General features: G+C 36.1%; 1 protein-coding gene and 1 long non-coding RNA gene across 3 annotated transcripts in view; one reads left to right on the top strand and one right to left on the bottom strand.

The window, feature by feature from the left end:
- Window positions 1-24,959, top strand: part of CMIP (c-Maf inducing protein) — a 265,212-nt gene that overhangs the window by 117,574 nt on the left and 122,679 nt on the right. The window lies entirely within an intron of this gene.
- Window positions 3,927-7,566, bottom strand: LOC141555391 (uncharacterized). Its single transcript, XR_012486178.1, has 3 exons — window positions 7,482-7,566; window positions 6,665-6,737; window positions 3,927-4,004 (listed from the first exon to the last, which is right to left on the bottom strand). It is a non-coding gene; the product is annotated as an uncharacterized LOC141555391 (long non-coding RNA).

The raw sequence follows: 24,959 nt of genomic DNA on the forward strand, positions 1-24,959 counted from the left end.
TTGGTTTCCTTTGAAATCCTACATACATTATTTTATGCACTTAAAAATATTTTGACAAGGGGTCTTTAGGTTTCACAAGTTTGCCTAATGGGTCCATAACTTTCAAAAGTTATTTCTTTCAGGGAAGGTATGTTCTCCAGGACTTTTACTGGTTTTTAATTTTCCAAGAGTCCTGTTTCCTTTTAGTAATATTTTCATTTTCATTGTTATTGTCATTATGTATTTTGTTATCTTGATTCTGCTTTTTCCACTCTATGTATTTGATACAAATCTTAGTATCTTTCTCTGAATTTTTTATATTTCTTATTGTACAATAATATTCCTTTACATTCATATGCTATGATTTTTTTCATGCATTTCCCAGTTTGGCTTCCACTTTGTTTTCAATTTTTTGCTGTCAAAAAAAAATGTTTCTGTGAATTTTATGGCATGTATTTTGAACCTTTGTTTTTCACTTCCTTAGAATACATGCTATGTAGTGAGGTCATTGGATCAAGAGGTAAAAGTGGTCACTTTTCTTGTGTAATTCCAAATTATAGTCCTCGATGATGAGACTACTTCACAGTTCAATCAATAATGCAATAGTGTTCCCATGTTCCCATAGCCCCTCTATCATTGAGTATTTGGTCATGTATGAAAATTTGAATGGTGTGAGATGAAACCTTAGTTTCTCATAATTTGCATATATTTTACTATTAGTGATTTGGAGTATATTTTCATGAGGTCACTAATAATTTAGAAATTCTCTTTTGGAAATTGCTTGTTTATTTCCACATGCCATTTACTATTTACCATTTATTTTGCACTTAGAAAAACTAAAAACCTTTTTCATATTTCAAACCCATAACAGCAGCATAAAGAACTTTAATGAATTCTTTACCTTGGTATTTCACTAAAAAGTGAAGAAATAAAAAAGCTTAAAAAAAAACTAATCTAAGTTGGTATAAATGATGATGATGATGATCTGATGTAATCAAAATTATTCATTTTGTATTTCATAATATTCTCTATTTCTTCTTTGACCACAAGTTCCTTCCTTTTCCTCAGATTGGACATGTAGACCATCCTTTGCTTTGCTAATTTGTTTATATGTCAACTTTTATGTTTAAATTATGAACCTATTTTTGATCTCACCTTGGTATAGAATGTTAGATTTTTGTCAATGCCTAGTTTCTGCCATGCTATTTTCCAATTTTCCCAGCAATTTTTGTCAAATAGTGAATTTTCCCAGAAATCAGAGTCTTTAGGTTTATTGAACAGCAGATTACTATAGTCATTCACTATTGTGTTTTGTGTACTATTTTACTGATCCACTACTCTATTTTTCAGTTAGTAGCAAATGGTTTTTGATGACTGCCAGCTTCCTTTGCATTTTCTTTAGTAATTCCTTTGCTATTCCTGACCTTTTGTATTTCCAGATGAATTTTGTTATTATTTTTTCCTAGTTCTACAAAGTAATTTTTTGGCAGTTTAATTGGTATATTACTGAATGAGTAGATTATTTAAATAGAATTATCATTTTTCTTGTATTACCTTAGTCTACCTATGAGCAATTGATATTTTTCCAATTGTTTAGATCTAATTTGTGTGATTTTTTTTTTTCATGCATTTCTCAGTTTGGCTTCCACTTTGTTTTCAATTTTTTGCTGTCAAAAAAAAATGTTTCTGTGAATTTTATGGCATGTATTTTGAACCTTTGTTTTTCATTTCCTTAGAATATATCCTATGTAGTGGGGTCATTGGATCAAGAGGTAAAAGTGGTCACTTTTCTTGTGTAATTCCAAATTATAGTTGTGTTGATAGAGTCTGAGTTTTATCTTTGCAGGTAGACTCCCAGATAGTTTATATTGTCTACAGTTATTTTAAGTGGGATTTCTCTTTCTGACTCTTGCTGCTGCTGAGCTTTGTTGGTAACAAATAGAAATGCTGAGGATTTATGTGGGTTTATTTTATATCTTGCATTTTTGCTAACACTATTAATTGTTACTAGTAGTTTTTTAGTTGATTGTCTAGGATTCTCCAAATAATAATAATTTGATAGCTAAAATTGTCTAATAACTAGACTGGGAATTGTAATATATCAGTCAGACCACATCTCTCCTTATGTCCTAACCCTGGGGCCAGAGTTAGGTCTTTCGCAATCTCTTTTGCATTGCTGTGGGTTTTGTTTTGTTTTGTTTCATTTAAAAAAAAAAAAAAGCTTTGTTATGTTCTGAGACTTTGTAATTAGTATAATGTCATCTATGAATTGGCACATTTGGAGAACCTTGTTAGCCATAAAGAATTCTTTTGTTTGGAAGATGGTACAGGCTGTCTCCCATGGCATTGACAAACACATTAGGTCAGTCATCATATTATCCTCTTTAAAGAGTTTTCATTGATGTTAGTATTCAACAGATTGAACACTTATTGTCATACTCACATTTGTCATACTTCCATGATTTTAATCTCTGTATGGGAGACTCCTTTGAGTAAAGTCTTCAAGAATGTATTTTGTTGTTTTGGTACAAAACTTTTTTTTTTTTTTTTTAATTAGGCAGTAGGAAAATTGAGAATTTTCCCTCTCAATCTGAAAAAGTATGATCCCCACTGTAAAGAAAGTATGTGTATTTTCCTATGTTTTTCATCAAAGATACCTTCATTGTGTTTATAGATTTTTATTTTTCATCTTATAGAGATTTGGATTTGTGTTGGGATTACTAGGTGAGAACTCGGGTTGTCTGGATAGTGACAAGGTGAGAATTCAGGTTGGACAATTACAAGGTGAGAACTCAGGTTGACTTGATGGAAGGAGCAGGCTCATTGGCTGAGGTGGTTCTTCCCAGAAGCCCTTGCATTATCCCACGCCCATTCTCTGGGAGAATAAAAGAGAGGACTCCCAGAGATAGAAAGGGTCTCTGCATTACATCAGGCCTGACGGGGCTCTCTGCAGGAAGAGAAGTCACTTCTCTGGACAAGAGTTAACAGCAACTGCCTGGAGACAACGGTTCACTACAGGAAGAAGAATCTGTCTGAGAGATTTGAGTAGACACAGCAGATCTCTTCCCAGAGAGCGATCCAGCAGCTTCTGGAGACGACAGCTCGCTACAGATTTGACCTTTAGTTCTGACTGAAATATTGAACAAGCCAGTTCAACTTTCTCTTTCTCGATTTTTTCCCCTGTAAAATGAGGCTAATAATATTGGCAGTATACATTACTGTATACAGCTTTTGAGAGTGTAATATAAGAGAAGAGATTAACATACAGGAGTGGACCTGGGATTTCACTGACCTAAGGCATTCCTGGATTAGGTATAGCTTATATAGGTATAGTCAAAACAAATTAGCGTCTCTAAAAGAGAGTTAACTTCAATAAAATATGTAAAATGTTATATAAAAAGGAACTATTATAACATTGTGTTGTATTTACCACTTTAAACCATGTATAGAATATGTTTGATGATTGAGTTCAACTTTTGGTATGCTAACTTTTCAGTTTTGGAGTTCCTAAAGAGTGAAACATTACTCATATCTGCCTCTTGGACCACATCTACTATATTTTACTTCATTAGGGAAAAATGATGATGAAGTATATTTTCCCTCTCCTGATGAACACTTTCACTAAAGGGGCTGGCTATAGACGTTGGCTCCTTGATTTAAGAAGAGGATATCAGTGACTATCTAGGCAGGAAAAACAGATGCTTGGTTGTAGGGACTCACCTGAAACATGGGATGACTTTGTATTTGTAATCAATATATTCCCATTATTTCCTAACTACAAACCTTGAGGCAACTTTAGAATGTATTTTGCAGGAATGAAGAAAGTAAAAGCATTGGGGAAATTCTAAATGGGCCTGGAAATTGAAAATGATACTTTCTTTGTTCACTTCTCATTTTTAATATTCATGACATGAGAGTGGGATAAGGACTGTTGAACAGATATCCTTCCCCTGCTTGGTTCATTGTGTCTGCTCCACTTGAAACTCTAGTTACATTCTTTCACTGGGCTCCTTCTCTTTAGATCCCTAGTGGGGGAAAAAAGATTCTTTGGTGAGGTAAGAGTTATAGAATGGAGATTTCCTTTCTTTGACCTCATAGAAGCATTCGCACATAGACACACAACTACAAAGTATGAAAGGGTGGGGTGCTGACTAAAACAGTAAGAATACTTAAAGGTCATAGACTTTAGAGAAGGAATGGAACTGAATGCTCTAGTTCACATTTTTAACTTTACCAATAAGATGACTGAGGACCATAAGAAGAAGGTTATATAGACAGTAAGTAATAGATTTGGAATGTGAATATTGCTTTTTTTGATGCCAGATTTAGTATTCTTCCCACTGCACACTATCTCCCTTGAATGGGTATGCTTAATAGCTAATGTCTCTCAGTACCACAAACTCTTGCTAGGACTGATTAATGAATCATCCAATTCACTGGTTTCTTTTCTCTATTTTAGTTGTTTGCCTTTGAGTCACCTTCATTTGTTTATTACCTACATTGTGTCTGGGGACCCACAGTAAACAGGTGTATTAGATATAGGGTAAGGAAATTGTTGTTGCAAATGCCATTGATGAGTCAGCCACAGTGAGTTCTGACTGGTATATTGGGAGGACTTCAAAAGTATAGGGGCATAGTGTTTGCTCTTGAGGAATAGTTTGTCTAGTCCTAAGGAAGCTTTATCTAGTCTCATTACATGTATGAGATTATTTACAAAGCTGTATTTGAATCTGTGAATAAGTGCAAAATAAGCTGACTGCCTTATAGCCCAGAGAGATATTAAAGAAGGGAAAGGGACCTGTATGTGCAAGAATGTTTGTGGCAGCCCTTTTTGTAGTGGCTAGAAACTGGAAACTACGTGGATGCCCATCAATTGGAGAATGGCTGAATAAATTGTGGTATATGAATGTTATGGAATATTATTGTTCTGTAAGAAATGACCAATGGGATGATTTCAGAAAGGCCAGGAGATCGTTGTATACTTCAGTATACAACAGTACTATATGATGATCAATTCTGATGGACATGGCCCTCTTCAGCAATGAGATGAACCAAATCAGTTCCAACTGATCAGTGATGAACAGAACCAGCTACATCCAGAGAAAGAATACTAGGAAATGAATGGGATTGCTTGTATTTTTGTTTTTCTTCCCAGATTATTTTTACCTTTCTGAATCCAATTTTTCTTGTGCAACAAGAGAACTGTACAGATATACACATATATTGTATCTAAGATATACTTTGACATGTTTAACATGTATGCCATCTGGGGGGGGAGTGGACGGAAGGAAGGGAAAAGTTGGAACAGAAGTGATTGCAAGGGAGAATGTTGAAAAATTACCCATGCATATGTTCTGTCACTAAAAAGCTATAATTAAAAAAAAAAACCATGGTAAACAAAAAAAATTAAGCTGAGTGCATAAACATTAATTGAAGGCACAGAGAGACATTTTTGTCTTTGTATCTCTAGCACCTATGGTACCTTGCATATAGTAGGTATTTAATAAATGTTTGTTGAATTGAATAAGGTAGTGCCGTATAGTCCTGAGAAGGACTAACTTGAAAACTTAAAGACCTGATTACACTGAAACCTTACTAGCTTTATGAATCTGGTTAAGTCACTTAGCCCCATTCTATAGATGAGAAAACTGAGCGCTAATGATAGCATCTATTTCATTAGGCTGTTGGGTAGAGCAAGTGGAAAGTACTTTGTAAACTATGAAGCAAATATACATGTAAAGAGTATTATTATTGAACTTAAATCAAGAAATGACTAGAGTGGGATAAAAATGATCAGAGGGTGGTTTCTGGAAAAAGTGAATTTTGGATTAGATTTTATATACACGATCATTTACCCCATCCTCCTACCTTCTTTAATCAATGACAATCCAATTTGTTCTTTAAACTTAGATTGGGCTCTTTTCCTTTTTTGTGTCCAAAACTTAATTGTTTCTTAGAGTATCAGAGTTCTTAGATTGAAGCAGCCATTTCTCCTGTTATCCTTATAATCACATTTAAGTTTATAATCATATTTCTATCCCAGTGTCCTCTTAGATCACATTCCCTAGATTCCATTCCACTCAGGGCTTGGAGGTGCTCTCAAACCTGCTCAGGATAATGTTTAGCAATTTTTAAGATCAAAGTAATAAAGAATAGACTACCTCATTAGAAGTAGGACACAGGCTTTGATCTCAGAAAGCCATTCCCTTGTAAGCTCTTTTACATCTATGGAGAAAAGGGAAGGTTTAAACAAGTGACAATTTGGGGCTTTTTCAGTCATTAGGAAATGTTTGCTACTCTTTCTTTGATTTAGTGAAGAAACTACGTAAATGGCAACAATTCCATAATTCTTGGACATTAAGGATCTTTTTTATTCAAATTGCATGGATAGAGCTGCTGTAGACAATGAAAATTAGACACAGTCAGCTCATGGTTTCACAATCATCCATCCATGTTTGTGTTAGTTAAAGTTTTTAGCTTTACAAAGTAGTCATCACAATTCTCTGAGATAGCTACAGATGAAGACTTAGGCACAGAAATATCAAGTGATTTATCTACACTCACACAGTTAAACAAGTTTCAGAGCTGGGATTTAAATCAGAGCTGTTTAGATCTTTTTTTTTTTTTTTTGGTCCATGCAGAAGTGTTAATGTTAACCCTGGTTTTCAGCTGTTATAATCCTTACCTGATCCATTGGAATGCACTATGGGAACCCGGAATTTCATAATACTTGGGATCTGTCCATATTTCCAGTTGATCTGGAAAAGAAAGAAAAACCCAAGCATTTATTTATATATAGTTGAAGACCTGGGGAAGAAAACAGGTGAACTCTATTATTTGTACATGGAGCTAAGATTGATGAAACCAAGACTTTACTTTTTATATTTAAAAAGGAGGATTGATTTTTTTTAAAGTTTTAGAGAAATAGAAGTGTGTGAAGTTTGAGGAGACAGAATCAAATTTGAATTTGAGTTCTAGAATTCAAAGATATCAGTAGTACTGTCTTGGCATCTGAGAAGTACAAGAGTGAATTCAGAAAGCCATTGAGAGCAGAATAAGATGTTTAGTTCCATTTTCAAAGTTATATGAAATGCAAAAGGTGACCAGCAGGAGTTAAATTTTTTCCCCCACTAGATAGAAAGTCAGGAAGTTTTGAATACTATATTTTTGTGCACTTTGTGGTTTTGGAAAAGTTATGTACTTCCTTTGGAGTTACAAACATTGTAGAACAAGTCACCTTGTACAAGCCTGTCCCACTGTGAGACTCATGGAGTCTCCAACACGAGCCAAAGCTCACTGCTGCTGTCATCATTACCTACAGATCTTGGCTGGGCTTCCAGGGGACAGTCCACATCTGCCATTTCTTATCTGCCCTGACTAGGAAGACTGGTTAAAAACCAAGGCAGAGAGCAGATAGCTCTATCCCTGAGACCAGCAGTCTTACCCTAGACTTCTCATTTTACAGATAAACCAATGAGGTCTGAAAAGAGGCCGTGACTTACTCAGAGCCATACAGGTCCTGAGGAGTAGAGTCGAATTGGGCGACTCCTCGCCAGGTCTGTGGCTTCCCTCTGAGGCACTGGTCCTAGGCTCTTGATGCAAACTCTAGCCTCTTCTTCATTCTTCATGCCTTTTGTATTTTTCCCTTGGCAAGCTGAAGTATAAGTATACTGAGTCTTCATACTCCTGTTTCCTCTTGTACAGCATTGACCTCTGGAGGTTGGCTACCAGCCTATGTACTCTGACCATTCTTGGACTGTCAAATGTCAGTCAGACTATTTCCTGGCCACTTACTGTACTCTTGAACTTGACCTAATCCTTCCTAATGCTCACATCGACTTTTCCCTCATAGGGAATCACATGTCTCCTTTCTAAATGACTTTGCTTCTAGCTGTCATCTCCAGCTTGTTTATATAATTTGTAGCCACTTGTTATGTTGATCCAGTCCTTAGCCCCAGACCCTCATGGGCTAATTTGGCCAGGATTATCCTAATGTACATCCCCTTGACCTAGCATCACCTTACATTTCTTTGGAGCTGCTTTGTAGCATGTGGAACTACGGGCACAACATGAATCTGACATATGTTGACATACACCCAACAGCAGCGGCACAGGGGAGTTTATATTCTCTATTGTGTATTTTATTGCTTTGTAGCCAAAAGAAACATCGTGGGGGGAGACTTTTATTCAGCCAAAACCATTAATTATTAAAAAAAATAATAGTAAACATTTTTAAGACTGTATGATAAAGTAGTAAATTCTATTCAAGTGGAAAACTGCAAATATGGGACTAAGGATAGAAAGCTCTCTTAGTTCCACCTGGTTTTCTGGTGGTTATTTTATAGGAATAAAGCTAAAATTTGATGCCTAAAGTAAAGTGTAGTATTTAAGAAGAACCAAGTCCATCTTGCCCATAATCCTGTTCCCCTATGTCCTACAGCTTCCTTGAGAAGGTTTCTAGCGACTACAGGACACCAGTGAGGTGGAGGAACGTTGGCTGCTGTAACTCTGTCAGAAAGTCAGTGTGCATGGGGAGGATTTGGACCATGGGGAAAAGAAAACTTTCCTGGGAGAAAGGTAAACTTATTCTCAGGAGCTGTGAGCCACGTCCCCAGGAAGACTTTGATTCCAAATGTACACTTATTACTTCACCAGTTCTCTTACAGTAAACATGGTAGATTCCTCAAGAGGTTCCATATTTGTCCCCCAAGGATCCCAACATGCTTCTCATCTACTTGTTTGCTTTCTTCATTCCACAGGGACCAACTGAAAGCCACCACTCTGACTAGTAGCTGATCTGCATGCCAGAGATAGTATTTTGGAAAGCCAGTATCTGTGGTCTTTTCTGTTTGAACTCCACTGAATCCCCCTTGGATTTGAAGGTTCCTATCAGTAGTATCTCTCAAAGTCTGCTCATCTTCACAAGGAGGATAGATTGTTAGCAGGAGCAAAGACAGCCCAATGGGATTCTTTACCTCACTTCTTCTTTCACTGTAGGGAGACTACATTTAGCTGCTAATGTTTTCTTTTAAGCTGAAGTGAGTTGTTCATAGGAGAATTGATTTGTAAGCTACAATGGGCCCTGGTCAGTTGAGGATGTAATTGTTCACTTAATTCAAAGCTTGAAAAAAGCAGGAATTGAAATAAAGACCCTGCTTCCAATGCTTTCATCTATGCAAACACTTGATGACTTTAAGGATTTGTAATTTTATTAGCATGGAAACTATGAAGATTTCAGCCCCTCAGTGACTTGGTAAATGGAATTCAAGGATAGTGTGGTTGAAAAATGCATCACCCTTTATTTAACCTTCTAATGAATATATAAGAACTTTCTATCATTAGTGCCATACTTGAAGTTTTCTAGTGGGATAGAATTTACTAAGGATTCTGATTTGCTGGCATATGTTTCAAGAACCCCAGGGTCAACTTCAGACATCTCTCAGATTGCTTCTGAGATTCATATGTACATTGCTTTCAAAAGATCAAAACCCATCCAAATTAATATACATCTGCTTCTGTGAAACTCCTATCCATGCCTTCTCACTCGTCTTCCATAGAGAACTTAACCACTGTTTTAAAAACCTTCCTCTAGGCCTTTCCATTTGTTCTAAGTATCAATATAGCCCTCAGGTTTATTCCTACTATGTAAGCACAAGTCCCACCTTTGATGTCTTGCTCTCAATATGAGATCATACATGCTCCCTTTCAATAATATATTTCCTGATGTTTTTTTTTTTTAAACAAACAATATGTGGATGATATCTTTCACACTACTTTTTTCTTTGAGAATTGTATTGAAGCCCCACTTTTTTCATGGCAGTCATTTCCAGTGAACCCTTTTTAGTAACAATGAAGAACAGTTAAACACAAAATAAGCACATTTGTCAAGAAATGCAACATTCTGTGCCTCAAGGTCCCCATTCTTTCTGCCAAGAAGAGTAACATATGGTTTATTACCTGGTATCTAGGACAAAGATTCCTCATTACTATTAATCTAAGTCCACCTGCCTTTTAGTATTTTTTTTAAATTTACACTGTTGCAGTCATTTTATATATTGTTTTCCATTTATGCATTCTTCAGATCATTCTTAATCTTGTGTGTGTGTGTGTGTGTGTGTGTGTGTGTGTGTGTGTGTGTGTGTAGATCCTATTTGACTATTTGTGTTGTGGACAGCTCAGAATGGTATTTTTAAATATTGCTAAATGAATGAATGAATGAATACTAAATTTCAGTTAGAGATTAGGAAAAATTCTTAAAATACATTCCCTCATATTGCAAACTGATTTATGCAGAGTCCTTTTTTTTTTTTCAGAATTTCTCATATTTGTCATTTGTTTATTGCACAATAATATTTCATTAAATTTATTGCCACATTTTGTTTAGTTAGATCCTGATCACCCACTATCTTTCCAATTTTTCAATAGACTTAAGTACATATAGGATGTCATTAGTAATATGCTGCTGCATCCTATGTCACACATATCTTTTATTTGCCCTTAAAATCACTTAAAATTTTGATTTTTTATATAGACTATGATTTGTGATCTTAGAACATCATCAAAAAAAGAATAGTAGTAAAATTTTTTTAATTTTATAATTATAAATTTTTTGACAGTATACATGTATGAGTAATTTTTTTTATAACATTATCCCTTGTATTCATTTTTCCAAATTTTCCCCTCCCTCTCTCTACTCCCTCCCCTAGATGACAGGCAATCCCATACATTTTACATGTGTTACAGTATAACCTAGATACAATATATTTGTGTAAATCCAATTTTTTTTGTTGCACGTTAAGTATTAGCTTCCGAAGGTATAAGTAACCTGGGTAGAAAGACAGTAGTGCTAACAGTTTACATTCACTTCCCAGTGTTCCTTCTCTGGGTGTAGTTGTTTCTGTCCATCATTGATCAACTGGAAGTGAGTTGGATCTTCTTTATGTTGAAGATTTCCACTTCCATCAGAATACCTCTTCATACAGCATTGAAATGTACAGCGATCTTCTGGTTCTATTCATTTCACTCAGCATCAGTTGATGTAAGTCTCTCCAGGCCTCTCTGTATTCATCCTGCTGGTCATTTCTTACAGAGCAATAATATTTCATAACCTTCATATACCATAATTTACCCAACTATTCAACAATTGATGGACATCCATTCATCTTCCAGTTTCTAGCCAAGTAGTAAAAATTTTAATCTTTATTTTAAGAAATGTTGGGATCATTGAAAATACTATTCATTTTCCCAAATGTAGTCCAGCTGTCTTCTTCCTATTCAATAACTGACCTGATTTTATTACTTATCAATCTTTACTGCCTGTCCAAGAGATATGTGCTGATAGACAAACTCAAGAGTCTGTTCTTCCAGCTGTATTTCATAGTTTGAATAATAGGCGTTGTTTATTCATTTTTTCTAGTGTGATTATAGAACTCATGAGAGACAACATAGTGTTCTTTATAAATAGAAGCATTTAGAGAACCCATATTTGGGAGTCCTTCTCCCATCTGTACTCTGTGCAGGACATCTTCTATGAGATGTCTTGACCATCAGAGGAATTTTAAAGAAACTTATTTTTGTGGTTGCAAGTATCAAGTAATTTTGATTGATCTTAACATAGGCATAGAAAACACTTTATTGAAAGAAAGCCCTCAAGGATGCAGTTTGATGTATTGGGTAAATCTTATTATAATCAACAATCTAGTAAGTGCAGCATCTTCTCTTTATGTTTCAGTCAATTGTGTAGATGTGAAAGATGTGGTTTATAGCAGAAAATAGTTTGCAATAGCTTCCTTTTTCAGATTTTCACTAAAATTATTGATTAAATGTAGAGATCATTTTCATAAAGATTTTACAGAAATAAGAAACAGATGTGATTTGTTAGTGATGTCCTCTTCATTATCTTTTTTTGGAAGGGTAGAGGGAATAGGGGAAGGAAGGATAATATTTTCCAAGACTTTTTAAAAATCATTTGGTATTCTTCCTTGCTTTCAGATATCTTAAGGTCAATCTTTTAAAACTTTTAAAATAATAAAAATGTTTTGGTATACTTCTTATATGGATTTCTTTCATTGTACTATCATTGTTAATGAAAAAAAAATGACCTTAGTTTTTGAGGAGTTACTATTTAGTCCTCCACCATTTTTCTACATTATTTTTTACAAGTTGAATTTTTAGTCCTAAACCACTAGGCCCTTGATTGCTAGGGCTCTCTGCTTACAAATGATTCAAGTGTGCTGAGATGATTTCTGGGATCTTTGGGCATTTTTATTTTGACATTAATTAAATTTTTGTGGGGGGATTATGAAAATCACTATTGATGACGTTTATTCGTTTTGCAATTTGGAAAATAGGTCAGATTGGAGCTATAATTTTTTTCATTTTTATCTTTTCTTTTAGTTTGCTGTTAATTTTGACTCTTGACTTCAGTAGTTGATGCTCTCATAGAAGCAGGTGACTTGGAAAAGATTTCCCCATTGGCAGCCAGTTGTTTCAAATTGATTAAGATGTGATCAATTTTGTTTTTGTGAGTTGCCATACCAGTACTTTAAATATCTGTATTCTTTAGTGGGAAACTCCTTTCACTGACATTCTTTCTGTAACTTGATCTCCCAGAGTTGCATCTCTCTAGAGCCATTTTAGTGATGAGCCTTTCTGAATTACATCTTCAGATACTTTTTGGACTTGAACTCAAAACCATTCTCCAGCTTGCATGTCATTATAATAATCTTCAAAGGTCAGTTCTACACCAAGATGGGGCATATAACTAGGATTTCTCCAGAGGGTTTTAGCAAAATAACTAGGTGACAAAAAATTCTTTGTTCTAAAAAATAGTGCTCCACCTCCAATCCCCCAGACTCTCCATATTCCTCTCTTCTGTTCCTGTGACACTAAGGTTTCAGAGCACATGGTTGCTTACAGTTGACATTCCAGGTTTGTATTTCTTGCTCTGCGTATGATTAAAGGGAGAGTAATGGATGCAGGTCAGCAAGCACAGAGACACATATTTATGCTTTGAAAAAGGGGCAAAGACTCCCTCTCTACAAACAGACCTGGAGCCATTACACATGACCACAGAGCCCAGTGTGGATAGTGGGACCACAGACAGGGGAGTGAGGGGAGTTAAGACCTGTGAGGGTATGTTCTGTCAGGAGTCTCAGAGGTTTCTGGTGATTCTGAATGGGGGCTTTCACCAGTCATGTCCATGTCATTGCTTTCTGCATACTGACTCACGCACTTATAAAAATAATTTTCATGGCTGGCTTAATAGCTATAAACTCATTAGCTTTTTGAGAGCTCCTGTTTGTAGTCCCAGCTTTTCCTAAACTGCCTTTGGACCCAGCAGTATTTCACTGTGTAGAGTATTTGAAAAGGTAGGGAAGGGACATATGTTTAGTAACTTTTGTTCCCCAAACTCTTCCACTTAGCATCAGTTACAGGTACCTGGTGCATACTGAATGAGGGGCTTCCCAAAGCTGATGTACCCCAAAAGAATAAGCATACTTATAATATAGGTGGTCACCGTTGGAATATGAGAATTCAAGGGCTTCCTGAAAACCTTTGTGTTTGAATTTCATTTTCTTCATAGAATCCTGAAGTACTCTTTCTCTGTGGATAAAAGGAAGGGTAGGGAAATATTTTAAGTACTCAAGTCCTATCCTGGGACTAACAGGCCGTAAAATTTGGTTTGGAAAATGAAACCATTTTTGAGTTATGTGAGCTCAAGAAAGGAGCAGAAGAAACCACAAGACAAATTCTCTTTGGAACGACAAGATTGAGCTCAGTGTGAGTTCTCTCCGAGCAAACTCCAGCTTTAATACAGTTTCCAATCCAAATAATATGCCAGAATGACTGAGTAGTCTCCTCTGGGAACCAGAGACAGGCTAAGAGCAAGAAATCCCAAGCTGTCAATAACTAGTGGTGAAACTTACAGTATGACAGTCTCTCTGAGCCTTAGCTTTCTCTCTTGTGGAATAGGAACAGCAATAATGATAGCTCATGTTTCCAATGTGCTTGAATTTTTTCCCCCCCCAAAAGCACTTTTCTCAAAACAGCTTTGTGAGGTAGATAGTATAAATGAATGTTGTTTTTGTTTTTGTTTTTTTTTTTATTCTCTTTTGTACAAATGAGGGAACTGAGGTCTAGAATGGTTAAGCGATTTGCCCCTAGTCACTCATCTTATATATATTGGAAGTTGGACTTGGACTCAGCCCCGAGTCTTTTCATTCTAAGACTTTTGATTACAAATTCTCTTTCTCCTAATATTTTTCTCTTTCTTCTCTACAGGTTTTAAAAGATTAAAATATGGTATTCTTTTTGCCCTTGGATAGTTTTTCTCCAGGAAATTGCTTTGGTTATTAGTAGGAGGTCCTAGTTAATAAGTGCCAGGGACTGGATTTGAATCTAGGTCTTTTTGATACCAGGTCCAGCATTCTATCTGGAATACTATGGTGCCTGGCACAATTTGATTTTTATCTTTGTATTCTAGATGGCTGACACAATGTCTTTCAAATAGTAGGAGTTTAATGGATGCTTGTGGATGAATTAATCCAGGGGCTTTGGATGGAGACATTTGTTCTCTGGAGGACTCATCTGGTTTGACATAGCTCTCTTTGTTGGCGACCAGACCAGCCTCTGATTGCTGTTGTCACTTTTCAAAGCAAAAAATTCTTGCTACCTTACAGTTAAAGCCTCAGCATGTTTCCCCCTAGCCTTTTCACAGCTATCAAAAGTAGTGCGGTAGGGTGTTTGGTCTTTTAATAAGTGACTACTGATGTGAGCCTTTAAGGAAAAAAATCCTGGCCAACTAGGTGGTGCAGTGGATAGAGCACCAGTCCTGACATTAAGAGGACCTGAGTTCAAATCTGGTCTCAGACACTTAACCCCAGCCTCAGAAAAAAACAAAACAAAACAAAAAAAACAACCCCAAAACATTATATTTGTCCCTGTTTCCTCACTCTGTGAGAAGTGAATGATCCATATGCTTTGGGGAAGGTGTCTCTAAGAAAGGTCATTATTGTCTCTATTGCTGTTCTGCTTGTCCCTAGATGTATAAAAGTCCATCTAGGAGGAGAGATAGATACCTCACATGTAGTTGTGAATTGTGGATTCTCATGGAATCACAGTTAATGAAACCAAATTACATAGGCATAGAATACAGTTAATAGTTTTATATTCTTCCAGAAAAAAAGACATTTTTTTTCTTTAACCACCAAAGTGTAATCACCCAGATCCTAAACTCTCATTTTCTTGAATTATTCTCTAGAGAATTCAGATAAAAACATCTATATCTTATTTTCTATGGACCCCTTTGCCCCTCATCCTCCAGCCAAAGGCCCACTTTGGTTTTGATTTGAGAGGATCTTTGTTGTAGTCTGGTATTGGACTAAAGTTAACTTTTAAATGGTCACTATGAGCAAAACACTTGACTTCTCTGAGGAGCTGTCAGGTATTTGCTTCTCTTCAGTGGTTTGTTCAGTTTTTACTTTGATATCTCAGAAACTGGCAAATGCTACAAATCAGGATTTAATTTATTGTTTTATTGGTTATCTAGACTTAAGAAAATGGTGGAGAAAATATTAATGCAAATTAAACTTAAAAGTGTATAGAAAAAGGACCTACCAAAATATTTATAGCAACTCTCTTCTCAGGGCAAAAAAAATTGGAAATTGTCCATAATTGGGGAATGGTTGAATTGTGATTAATGAATAAATTGTGGTATGTGATTATGATGGAATATTATTGTTCTATGGGAAATGATTAGCAGGGTGCTCTCAGAAAAAACCTGGAAACTCCTCCATGAATACAAGCAAAGTGAGATGTACTGTATACAAAGTAATAGCAATGTTCTCAGATGGTCAGCTGTAAATGACTTTGCTATTCTCAGCCTTACAACTATGCATCACTACTCTGAAGGACTTATGATGAAAATTCTATCCATACCCAGAGAAGGAATTGGCTGAATACAGATTGAAGCATACTCTCTCCTTAAAAAAAAAAACAAACAAACAAAAAAAAAAAAAAACCCACTTTATTTTTCTTAAGGGCTTTTTTTGGAGGGGTTGTTTTTATTTTTTAGAGCGGGAGATCTGTGTTTACTTTCATAGAATGACTTTTATGGAAATGTTTTGCATAACTTCACATGTGGTTTCTTAATGGAGGCTAGGGTGGGGATAAGGGAAAGAATCTGGAATTCAAAAGTTCTAAAAGCAAATGTAAAAAAAGTTGTTTTAAATGTAACTAGGGAAAAATACTAAATATATGTGTATGTATGTGTGTATATCTATCTATCTATCTATACACATATACATATGTATATATATATACAATATATATATTTTAAAATGTGTCCTATGCACAGCCTCCACTTCCATCCCACCCTAGTCTCTTCCCCATTTACCAGCATACAATTTCCATGTGTTAGGGGACCTTTAAGGTTCTTTCGCATTCTGAGAATCTTGAGAGATTGAGAAGTTCTGAGCCCCCTTTATATTCTAATATTCCAGGTTCTAAATTCCTTTCCAGCTTTGACATTTTATGAATCAGATAGACCAGCATCCCTTATGTCCCATTTAGCTACCCTTTTGCCTTTGGCAGTATTTCCACCATGGAAGTAGAAGTACTAGAAGTGGTATTGGACTGAGTCAGGAGTCGTGGGTTTAAATTCTTATCACTTACAAGTTATATAACATTAGTTAAATTATTTAATCTTTCTAATCTTGAATCAGAGTCACATAGGTAATATGTAGTAGTAAATAGGAATAGTGATATTTATATTACCTCATAAGGTTGTTGTGAGAACCAAATGAAGTAATGTATGTAAGGTACTTTGTGAGCATAGGGTTCTATAGAATAGAAAAGCATTATTGTACATAGTATTACAAATCTCTGTTATGATCAGCTTACTTTTCTATTAAAATATGTAATAAATTCAACATATAAACTTCAAGGTTGTCCTGTTTGTGTTTTCATCTGGCTTCCCTTCTGTTTCTTGCTGTGCATTTGAAAAAATAATGACCTTTCTTTCCCTTCCCTTTTTCCTTCCCCTGTTTCTGCTTTCTTTTTCTCTTCTTCCCTTTTACTTTCTAGCTCTAAATCCTCTGTGAAACAAGCCTTCCTATATTCATTTGCCACAGAGGATTTATTTATTTATTTGTTTGTTTGTTTATTTAGATCAGAGACATTGTTAATTAATAATAAGGCAAAATTGTATAGGACCCTGAATGTGGAAAGGATGGATTGTCCTAGGTATACTTGTTTACCTGGGAAGCCAAACTCTTCATTCTTGCCTTCACCTAAGACAAGACAGGGGATGCTGATTGGGTAGAAGAATAAGAACTGAAGTAAAGAATTTTTCCCAGTAAAGTAGGAAAGCCAAGAGATCAAGTCCCTACTTTCTTACATATTTTCAGGGGAAGAGCAAAGTTGGGAATGCCATAATTGCCATTTTCCCCATTGTTATTTTGAGCACATCTGTTTCCTTAGCTAACAGAAGTAAACTTAAAAAATGTTATATGACAAATCCATATGGCAGGGAGATTTTCCCTGTTTGTTAACACTGGACTCACTTTTCTCATATGTTCTTGCATGGTTTATCCCATGTCTATGGGCCATTCCTGGATGAGGATTATTCTTCTAAGGGATAGACAGAAACTCCATTATGAGTTTAGTGCATGGAGCCATTAAGGATGAAAGAGCTGGATGGAAGAGAATAATAATAACAGTAATAACTATCAATTATATAAAATTTATATAAAAATTTAAGATTTACAAAGCTTTTTACAAATATGTCAGTTGATCTTCACTATAGTCCTGAGAGGTAGATGCTATTATTATCTACATTTTATAAATAAGAAAACTGAGGCAGAGTTTAAGTGATTTACCCAGGATCATACAGTAAATGTCTAAGGCTGGATTTTGTTTTCAGATTGCTGTGTTAACTTTGGACATCAGACTTTCTCTGACCCATAAAGGAAACCTAGGGTCTTCCTTTTTAGAAGAAGTCTAGTCCAGAATCATGGCAGACACTGAGTTGCTTTGACTTAAGTATGTTTGGCCTTTGCAGTGGGACTAGAGCGGTCCTCAGGAAAGAATTGTTCCTGGGATAGCTCTGTGTATTTAACACAGATGGGTCTCTGTCAGTATTTGGGGTGTATGCCTTTTTGTTTCAGAGATTATTTTCTTAAGCACATTTGTGGTGGACAACTTTACTGAGAAGGTCCCATAGCTTGTTTGTTTGAATTTCCCTCCTTGTTGTTTGGACTTCTTCCCCAGAGGGCTGCTAGCACACAGGCAAGTTCCAGGCCTCCTCCTGCCCCTTATCCAACGCCCCAGATGAGGCGGCAGGGAAGGGCGCTCTGTTCTCTGACCTCTGATACTCACAGCTGCCGGGCCAGTTCTTGCCGCCTGCTATTTTTTGAGAAATCATCACGGATTAAATCTTAACTTTTCTCTTATAGCCTGTGGCTGACCCTTTCCTAAAAGTCTCTGATGGGGGGAGAGGGAGAGGGAGAGAGAGAAGAGTTGGGGGGGAGTGTGAATGTGAGAGTGAGAGTGAGTTTTAAGAGACCTGTCCAGGAAAGAAAGGGATATTATATGTGTTCAGTCCTTAATTAGGAGCCAGTCAACTCATTGGCTGCCCTAGGATGGATATATTCTATATGCCCCACTCACAGCTCTCTGCTTCCAGTGATGGGTATTTTCTCCGGTTACGGTCCTTTTCCCTTCCCCGAGCCTGGGTCCTGAATCCTTGGCAACATTACCTCCCATCAGGTCATACTGAGGAGCCCTCTTTACCCAAAGACACTCACTTGCTCGTGGTCAGTGTCTGCCTGTTGCAGTCACAGCCACACAGAAGTGATGCAGAGGGGAAGTTTCTCTTGGTAAGTCCATTTTCTTTTTGCTTTCAGGCTGGTGAGAGCCCTCAGCTCTCCTAGATCTGAACACTTCTACTCCTTCCTTTGGGCACAGAACTCACAGTTGTCCAGGAGATCTCCTTGTGCTGCCTTCCTTTTGGGCTGCTTCCCCCCACAAGGGCCCCACCTGGACTTTGTTTTCTCCCCCTCCTTTAAATTTCCTTCCTGGATGGAGAGCTAGCTTTGGAGCTAAAATGACCTGGCTTCAGGTCTGCCTCTGACTGAAAACCTTGGGCATCCATGAACCCCTAACAGTTCTCAAAGACTGATGCAGAGGAAGTTTCATTGTATTGGAGCATGAATTTCCTCATCTAGGAATTTCTTATACTAACAAAACTTCCAGCCCAGGCCCTTTCTGAGCCTCTTCCCAGTGACCCTCGCTCTGCTCCAGACTTATTCTTTCTAGATACTCATCCTCCTCTTTTCCTCTATTACATATTATGTGTGCATGAGGTCAGATCCAGTCTTAACAGTAATTATTTCCTGTCAAGTTTACAAGACCTTTCATGGGAAAGGAGGTTCTTGTTTGTTTGTTTGTTTGTTTTTTTAAAGAAGTTTTTCATTGGGAATCAGTTAAAAAGAAAAAGAAATTGTATTATCAGAGTCATTGTTCCACCTTTCCTTTGGATGCTGGCGTAGTAATCATTGCAGAGCAGTGTTTCAGCAATGGTGTCAGGAAGTCATCCTTGGTATTATGTTAGAATTCTTCTTTCAAATTGTTTTTTTCCACATAGGTTATTCCCCTGGTTCTGCTTACTTTGCTCTTCAGTTCATGCAAATTTTCCCAATTTCTCTTTTGTTCTTCCTTTTGTCATTTCTTATGGTACAATAATAGTTATATATATAAAATACAATATGTGTGTATACACACACACACACACACACACATTATACACATATATGCCAAAATTTGTTCATCTGTTCTCTAGTTGATGAGTACTCTTCTATTAGTTTCTAGTTATTTATTATATTAAAACAGACATACAACAAATATTTTTACATGTAGGAATTTTTTTGTTCTTTAATTTCTTTGGGAGTTAGGCCTGTTAGGCTGGGTGAGCACAGTTTAGTAAATTTTGGGGCAAACTGCTTTCCAGAATAGCTGGAGTAATATATTTCTCCATTAAGCATAAGTGTGCTTGTTTTTTCACAACCTCTTCAACATTTGTCATTTTCCTTTCTTGTCATCTTTGCCAGTCTAATGATTATAGGATGGAACTTCAGGATTTGTTTTAATTTGCAATTCTCTATTTTCTATTTGGAACATTTTTTCACATATCTATTGTGGAATGGCCCTTGTTTTATAAATTTGAATCAGTTATTTATATATCTTGGATATGAGACTTCACTGTAAAAACCTTCTGTGAAGATTTTTTTCCAGGTAACTGTTTTCCCTCTAACTTAATTACATTATTTGAACAAAAACTTTCAATTTAGGGGCAGCTAGATGGCGCAGTGGATAGATCACCAGCCTTGAATTCAGGAGGTCCCGAGTTCAAATTTGGTCTCAGACACTTAATACTTCCTAGCTGTGTGACCCTGGGCAAGTCACTTAACCCCAGCCTGGGGGGAGGGTGGAACACCTTTCAATTTTATCAAATTTCCCTTTTTAATTTTCCATTATTAGCCCTTGATTGATTGTTAATCCTTTATCCATAGATGTAGATCATTTATTTTTCCTTATTCCTCTAATTTATTTATATTGTGTCCTTTTATTTCTAAGTGATAAATCCATTTGGAGCTTGTCTTTGTATATCTTGTTTGATGTTGGTCTGTACCCAGTTTCTTTCTTTCTAGTTTTCTGAATATTGACTATTTACTTTCTTATCCCCAGTAGCTGAGGTCTTTCAGTTTATCAAAAAGTATGTTACCAGGTTTGTTTGCTTCTGTACTTTATCCATTACACTCTATTACACTGATCAATATCTGTCTTTTTAAACCATGCCAGATAGTTTTGATAATTGCTGCTTTATAGTCTAGTTTGAGTTAGTACTACTGAATCCTTTGCTGCTCACTTTTCCCTATTATTTTCCTTGAGATTCTTTACTTTTTGTTCCTGTAGATGAATTTTGTTATTGTTTTTTCTATCTCTTTAAAGTAATCCTTTGGTAGTTTAATTGGTAGAGCATTGAATAAGTGACTTTCTGAAATTTAGGCAATATTATTTCATACTCAGACTCTGAATTTGGCACTTAAGTTTTAAGTCAGGGAGCACAAAAGGGAGAACATTAGATTACATTGCTTTCATTTTTGACAGGCAGAAGGTTGAGAAATTCGTCCACTGAGACAATATTTCCTGAAATGCAAATTTATCATATAGGTTCTTGTGAAAGGAACAATGAGGAGCATAGTATAAATTTTTTTCCAACTCTAACTTTATAAAAGCTGTAGAAACACTATCCCAATGGATTTTTTTTTAATTGATTCAGTAAAAAGGAAAAGGGCATGTTTAACAAATCATAACTCAGTAAAAGCATTTCTATGATAAGCCAAGTTACTTGTCAGAAGGTCCAGAAGTGGAGAAATAGAAGATCTAGATGATGGATAAAGTAGTTGGAAGGTATTTAGGGGTGGAGGGAGTAGGTAGAAATGACATTCCTTTAGAAATTGGGGTTGAATGACAGGACTCCAGTTCCTAGGAAGACTGGGATAAGATGGGAGGACAAGATCCCATTCCAGAATAATTTAAGAATACATAGGGAACCAGTACAGAGATCATAGGTATGAGGTGGTAGGATATAAGGCAAGGTTGGTTGCATTTTTTTAAATTAAAAAAACAAAATTCCCCAATAGAGATCAAATGACTTGCCTTGGGTCACAAAGATAAGAAAGTAACAGAGGCACAGGATTCAAATCTAGATGTTTTTCTCTTAATGTAGTGATTTTATATGATCCTACCATTATTACTTATACAGTCCTTCTAGGTTTTCTCCCTATCTCTAGGTCCCACAACTCTTAACTCAGCTTAGAGCCATCTTTGATTCTGCCTACATTTGATTAATGAAATAATGTGGAAAAGCTTCCTAAGAAAATACCTCTTGCTACTAATAGTTATTTAGAATTTCTCTTGGAGGGTATACCTCAGGTCTTCTAAACACTTTATCCATATTGCTTTTCTAGGTGTGGATTTCCTAGGTTGCAGCTAGATGGTTCCATTTATAAGAGATGGGCCTGAAATCAGGAATAATTGATCCAAATCTGGTGGAGTGCATTTGTGAGGGATGTGATTCTGGGCAATCCATCAAACCTTTGATTGCTTCAGTTATCTTATCTCTAAAATGGGAAGAATTATAGCACTTATTCCCAGAGTTGTGAGAATAAAACGAGACATTTGTAAACTTTACAGCACAGCTTAGCACAGTGCCTGCAACATAGTAGGCACCTATATAAATGTTGGCCATAATGATGGTGGTGCTGGTGGTTATGGACACAATGTTGTCTATACCATTATCAAAATAGAGAATGTTTCCCTACAAAATACAGGCTGATTAGTTTCATGAACAAGTAGTAAAAATACCATTAAAGTTGGAGGTCAGAGACTCTGTGGGCTTTTTATTAGCCTTGTGACAAGAAGTAGTAGTTGTAGGATTTAAAGCTGAAGTAAAATCTTTTAAGGCTTCTTCAGTTACAGAGAAGGAAACAGCATCAGAATAGGAAGTGACTTGTTTGCAAATGGTACATTGGCAGAGCTGGGATTTGAATCTAGGTTTTCTAATTCCAAATCCAGCATTCTTTCCCCTAGACCACAGGCCTTTCTTCTCCTTATCTGGAAGTTGTAAGTACTAGTGCTTACATTATCTACTCCATAGAATTGTGAGGATTTGACAGATCTGTGTGAGTTATATTCTGTTATTATTATAGAAATATCATCCATTATCCTGTTATTTCTTCACATGTCCACTGGCCTTTTCTTTAACAAATACTAAGGTTGTGTGTAGCAGGATTCAGGAACCATTATACAAGTTTTGATCACTAATGCTCTGTTCTGTCTAGTTCGTGTAAAACTCTTTAAGAGCAGGAGAAAGCTATTAGCAGTGTTTATTGATTGATTACAACCTTTTGATTCATTAGACAGGAGGCAAAGGAGCCAAGAGGAGGTTCCTGTAAAGCCTCAATATTGATTCCTGGTTGTTAATGCTGCTTTGGAGCCCATATCAAAACACAACAGTTTAAATCAGGTTCCTGACAAACACAATTCCAGGGTACCAAAGCTGCCTTCCAGTTCTCCTTCTTTTTCACTTTTGTCCAAATAACATGGGGAAAATAGTGAACTGGAAGGAGACAGAGAGAGGTGGTGGGTTTTGGGGGAATATGCTTTGCTTTAAAGTCTAAGAAACCAGTATTCAAAATCTGATGCTTATTAGTTATGGGACTGTTATAAATCATTTCACATTATAAATTGGGATAATTATCTCTCTACCTATTTTCTATCTTTTTTTTTAATAAGGAAAGCACATTTTACATTTTAATCTCTATTACTATAAATTAAAATATATTATTATATTGAATTACTTTGTTCTTATTTTTATTTGGCATTTTACTAATTGGGCTATATAACCAGTTAACCAAGAGGACTAGATATTTCTTAATAAGCTAATTATCCTCATTATAATAGAATCATAGATTTGAAGCTGAAAGAGGCTTTTGGGTTATCTAGTCCAGTCCCTTAATTTTTCAGATGAGGAAACTGAGGCAAGACAAATGATTGACCCAAGGTCACACAGATCAGTGTCCTGTAATAATAGAACAAAGATTTGAACCTAGGTTCTCTGATTCCAAACAGTATTCCTTTCAGTCTACTCTCCTGCTCAACATCAGTTATACAGAAACCAACATTTATTTGTCAGCCATATACTAATTTTAAAGTGGCTGTCTTTATATAAGGCAATGTAACTGTTTTAGGATGGGGAGACAGGGGAACAGGATGAAGATTTTCCAATAAAATCTCCAGAGGCTAGACTAATGTTTATGTATTAGGGGGTACCTGTTAACACTTCTAACACATTTTTTCAAGTTGAAGCTGGCTAACCTTTGTTATATTTCTTTTAATGTTTCAATGATAGTAATATCTTCTCTCTGTGTTTATATCCAATTTATTTTGTATATTGCTTGTTTGTACACAGTTGTTTTCTTCCTGCCTCTTCCATTACACTGTGAGCTTCTTAAGGGAGGGGTTGTTTCGGCCTTTCTATCCCAAATGATTTAATACAGTGCTTGATGACTTAATTTGACAATTTTCTGTCGAGGGATTATGTTTCCATATTTTTTTTTTTGGCATACTAGGCATTTGGATTCGCTTCATCTTAAAGGGACTTATTTAATAATCTGTTTCTCTGTGAAAAAATCACAGCATCTCTTTTGGAGACGATGTAACCATGTAGTTATTTGTTCATAAGAGATGAATTAGAGTAGTGGTTCTCATCCTCTTAGATTGCATCCAATACTTGCAAACGAATGTGAATGTGTGAGTCTCCCTTTTCTCTCATAGTATACCAAGCTTTCATCAGACAAAGAATGATATAGTGCCACAAGCAAAAATGGTTTGAGAAATACTGCTGAGATATATAGCCAATCCTCCATTTTCTAAGTGAGGGAAGAGAAAGCAAGAGACTTACTTAGATTTACAGAGCTAGTAACAGAGCCAAGATTTAAATTCAGGGCCCTAATTTCAGATCTAATGTTCTCTTTTTCCCTAAACTGCACAGTCTGTGTTGTAGGAAGAACATTTCATAATGAGTAGCTCTTTATAGTCATCAAGTGCTATGCAACTGTGAGCTTTTGTGATTATTATTTCCAGTTAGTCAGTTAGCATTTATTAAATTTCTACTATGTGCCCAGCACAGTGCTACTCTGGGGAACAAAAGAAAGTTAAGAAATAGTCTCTGTTCTTAAGGAACTCACGGTCTAATGGATGAGACAACCTGAAACAGCTATGTACGAACAAGACATTTATACAGTTTAAACTGGAGATAATCAGCAGAACGCATTAAGGAGAATCAGAGAAGGTTTCTTGTGGAAAATGGCATTTTAATCTATGACTTAAAGAAAGCTAAAATAAGGAGAGAGGGA

Source organism: Sminthopsis crassicaudata, chromosome 2 (assembly GCF_048593235.1).
Source record: "Sminthopsis crassicaudata isolate SCR6 chromosome 2, ASM4859323v1, whole genome shotgun sequence".
Taxonomy (NCBI): domain Eukaryota; kingdom Metazoa; phylum Chordata; class Mammalia; order Dasyuromorphia; family Dasyuridae; genus Sminthopsis; species Sminthopsis crassicaudata.